The following is a 4545-nucleotide window of genomic DNA, read 5'->3' as shown; positions in this document are numbered from 1 at the left end:
ACCATCCTTTGCAGTCTGGTACTACGTCCTATCATTCTGAGCAACCTTGTTCAGGTTCTCGTCCTGACCTTGAGCCAACCGAATTTGGGTAAGCAGGTCGGCCTGATTGACCGCCTCTAATCCGAGTGCTTCAGACTCTTTGGTCGATGCGTTCAACCGTAGGGCACGGACCATACCGTCCAGGTCGTCCGCTTCTCATTCGGTTGATACGTCGGCCCTTCTCTGGCTCAAGGCATCTGCGACCAAATTAGCCTTTCCCGGATGGTAGGTGATATCCAGATCGTAATCAGCTACAAACTCCATCCACCTTCTCTGCCTTAAGTTTAACTCAGGCTGGGTGAATATATACTTAAGACTCTTATGGTCCGTAAGTATCTGAACCTTGGCACCATACAAGTATGATCACCAAATTTTTAAGGCGAACACTTCCGCAGCCATTTCGAGGTCATGGGTGGGGTAGTTTCCCTCATGTTTTCTCAACTGCCTTGACGCATAGGTGATGACCTTCCCATGCTGGGTTAATATGCAACCTAGTCCTGTTATGGACGCGTCCGTATAAACCACATAGGGTTGGTCGGCCTCTGGAAGAACCAGAATGGGTGCGCTAGTCAACATGTCCTTAAGTGCGGAAAAGCATTTTCCACACTCCTCAGACCATGTGAACTTAACGTCCTTCCCGGTCAACCGTGTCATAGGCTGAGCCAAGCTTGCGAATCCTTTCACAAACTTTCTATAATAACCTGCCAACCCTAGGAAACTTCTAACTTTCGTGGCACTGCCTGGTGGGGGCCAATCCTTGATTGCCCTGATCTTCTCTGGATCCACCAAGACGCCCTGGCCGGACATAATGTGGCCGAGAAACCCAATGCTCTTCTGCCAAAAACTGCATTTACTGAGTTTTGCGTAGAGCTTGTGTTCCCGTAATCGTTCCAGCACGGCTGTCAAGTGTTTCCGATGAGATTCCTCATCCTTGGAGTAAATTAGGGTATCATCAATGAAGATGATCACTGATTCATCCAGGAAGTCTCGGAACACGCTGTTCACCATTTTCATGAATGCAGCAGGCGCATTGGTCAGACCGAATGGCATAACCACAAACTCGTGTGGCCATACCTGGTCCTAAATGCTGTCTTCCTAATATCATTTGGCTCTATAGGGATCTGATGATAACCCGAGGCCAAATCAATCTTAGAAAACCACTAGGCTCCTTTGAGTTGATCCAACAACTCCTCTATTCTGGGCAACAGGTACTTGTTCTTCACAGTAACCCTGTTCAACCCTCGATAGTCAGCGTGCTGATATGTGTACTGATGGACAGCCACGGACGTCCTGTGTGTGCTGATGGACACACACGGACGTCCTGTGTGTGCTGACAGACACACACAGACGTCCTGTGTGTGCTGAAGGACAGCAAAAGACAGCCACGGACGTCCTGTGTGTGCTGGCGGACACCCACGGACACACATGGACACACACGGACAGCCACAGATGTCCTGTGTGTGCTGAAGGACAGCCACAGACAGCCACGGACATTCTGTGTGTGCTGGCGGACACCCACGAACGTCCTGTGTGTACTGAACAGACAGCCCACGTGGGCCAAAATCACCAAAACAGTCCACGGGAAGGGCCAGCGTGCTGAGTCCAATGACCAACGTGCTTATATGTGTACTGATGGACAGCCACGGATGTCCTAGTCTCAACCATTAACGATGCCGACCAGGGATCAGCAGATGTTGCTTTTAGGACTCCGCTGGCACCTTATGAGAAATCAAAGTTTTTGGGTTCCGGGGGGAGTATAGTAGCATGGCTGAAACTTAAAGGAATTGACGTAAGGGCACCACCAGGAGTGGAGCCTGCGGCTTAATTTGACTCAACACGGGGAAACTTACCAGGTCCAGACAAAGTAAGGATTGATAGACTGAGAGCTCTTTCTTGATTCTATGGGTGGTGGTGCATGGCCGTTCTTAGTTGGTGGAGTGATTTGTCTTCTTAATTTCGTTAACGAACGAGACCTCAGCCTGCTAACTAGCTTCGTGGAGGCATCCCTTCATGGCCGGCTTCTTAGAGGGACTATGGCCGTTTAGGCCAAGGAAGTTTGAGGCAATAACAGGTATGTGATGCCCTTAGATGTTATGGGCCGCACGCGTGCAACACTGATGTATTCAACGAGTTCACACCTTGGCCGACAGGCCCGGGTAATCTTTTAAATTTCATCGTGATGGGGATAGATCATTGCAATTGTTGGTCTTCAACAAGGAATTCCTAGTAAGCGCGAGGCATCAGCTCGTGTTGATGGCATTGCCCTTTGTACACACCGCCCGTTGCTCCTACCGATTGAATGATCCGGTGAAGTGTTCAGATCGCGGCGACGTGGGTGGTTCACCGTCTGCGACGTCGCGAGAAGTCCACTAAACCTTATCATTTAGAGGAAGGAGAAGTCGTAACAAAGTTTCCGTTGGTGAACCTGCAGAAGGATTATTGTCGTACCATGGTTATGCGTTCATCCATGCCCAAGACTTCAGTTTTTGTTGGATCGTACGCATAGCTTTCGGATATCACCAAACCCCGGCACGAAAAGTGTCAAGGAAAAGGCAACTAAACATCCTGCTTTCGCCAACCCGGAGACGGTGTTTGTTCGGAAGCAGTGCTGCAATGTAAAGTCTAAAACAACTCTCGGCAATGGATATCTCAGCTCTCGCATCGATGAAGAACGTAGCAAAATGAGATACTTGGTGTGAATTGCAGAATCTCGTGAACCATCGAGTCTTTGAACGCAAGTTGCACCCCAAGCCTTCTGGCCGAGGGCATGTCTGCTTGGGTGTCACAAATCGTTGTCCCCCCATCCTCTCGAGGATATGGGACGGAAGCTGATCTCCCATGTGTTACCCACGCGGTTGGCCAAAATCCGAGCTAAGGACGCCAGGAGCATCTTGACATGCAGTGGTGAATTCAATTCTCGTCATATAGTCAGATGTTCCGGTCCAAAAGCTCTTGATGACCCAAAGTCTTCAACGCGACCCCAGGTCAGGCGGGATCATCCGCTGAGTTTAAGCATATCAATAAGCGGAGGAAAGGACACTAAGAAGGATTCCCTTAGTAACGGCGAGCGAACCGGGAAGAGCCCAACTTGAAAATCAGACGTCTTTGGCGTTTGAATTGTTGTATGGAGAAGCGTTCTCAGCGACGGACCGGGCCCAAGTTCCCTGGAAAGGGGCGCCAGAGAGGGTGGAGCCCCGTCGTGCCAGGACCCTGTCGCACCATGAGGCGCTGTCTGCTAGTTGGGTTGTTTGGGAATACAGCCCCAATCGGGCGGTAAATTCCGTCCAAGGCTAAATATGGGCGAGAGACCGATAGCGAACAAGTACCTCTAGGTAAAGATGAAAAGGACTTTGAAAAAAGAGTCAAAGAGTGCTTGAAATTGTCGGGAGGTAAGCGGATGGAGGCCGGTGATTCATCCCGGTCAGATGCGGAACGGAGCAATCCGGTCCGCTGATCGATTCGGGCCGTGGACCAACGCGGAGACGCTGCTGCCTTAATTGTGGTCTGCAGCACGCACCTCACGGCGTGCCTCGGCATCTGTGTGCTCAGGGCATCGGCCTGTGGGCTCCCCATTTGACCCGTCTTGAAACACGGACCAAGTAATCTGACATGTGTGCGAGTCAACGGGTGAGTAAACCCATAAGGTGCAAGGAAGCTGATTGGCTGGATCCCTCACGGGTGCACAGCCAACCGACCTTGATCTTCTGAGAAGGGTTCGAGTGTGAGCAAGCCTGTCGGGACCCGAAAGATGGTGAACTATTCCTGAGCGGGGCGAAGCCAGAGGAAACTATGGTGGAGGCCAGCAGCGATAATGACGTGCAAATCGTTCGTCTGACTTGGGTATAGGGGCGAAGGACTAATCGAACCATCTAGTAGCTGGTTCCCTCCGAAGTTCCCCTCAGGATAGCTGGAGCTCGAAAACGAGTTCTATCGGGTAAAGATTAGAGGCATCGGGGACGCAATGTCCTCCACTTATTCTCAAAATTTAAATAGGTAGGAGGGGGTGGCTGCTTTGTTGAGCCATCCCACAGAATCGGGAGTTCCAAGTGGGCCATTTTTGGTATGCAGAACTGGCGATGCGGGATGAACCGGAAGCCGGGTTACGGTGCCCAACTGCACGCTAACCTAGAACCCACAAAGGGTGTTGGTCCATTAAGATAGCAGGACGGTGGTCATGGAAGTCGAAATCCGCTAAGGAGTGTGTAACAACTAACATGCCGAATCAACTAGCCCCGAAAATGGATGACGCTGAAGCGTGCGACCTATACCCGGCCGTCGGGGCAAGAGACAGGCGTCGATGAGTAGGAGGGCGCAGCGGTCGCTGCAAAACCTAGTGCGCGAGCCCGGGCGGAGCGGCCGTCAGTGCAGATCTTGGTGGTAGTAGTAAATATTCAAATGAGAACTTTGAAGGCGGAAGAGGGGAAACGTTCCATGTGAACAGCACTTGCACATGGGTTAGTCGATCCTAAGAGTCGGGGGAAAACCGTCTGATAGCGCTTATGCGCG

General features: G+C 51.2%; 1 non-coding gene across 1 annotated transcript; it reads left to right on the top strand.

The window, feature by feature from the left end:
* The first annotated feature begins 2668 nt into the window (after positions 1–2668).
* On the top strand, positions 2669–2824 carry LOC125597004. The gene has a single exon (XR_007331387.1). It is a non-coding gene; the product is annotated as a 5.8S ribosomal RNA (ribosomal RNA).
* Positions 2825–4545: the final 1721 nt, after the last annotated feature.

This window comes from Brassica napus, unplaced genomic scaffold (assembly GCF_020379485.1).
Source record: "Brassica napus cultivar Da-Ae unplaced genomic scaffold, Da-Ae ScsIHWf_1351;HRSCAF=1925, whole genome shotgun sequence".
Taxonomy (NCBI): domain Eukaryota; kingdom Viridiplantae; phylum Streptophyta; class Magnoliopsida; order Brassicales; family Brassicaceae; genus Brassica; species Brassica napus.
Note: the sequence above shows the minus strand (reverse complement) of the source record. Positions and strands in the feature narration are given on the sequence as shown.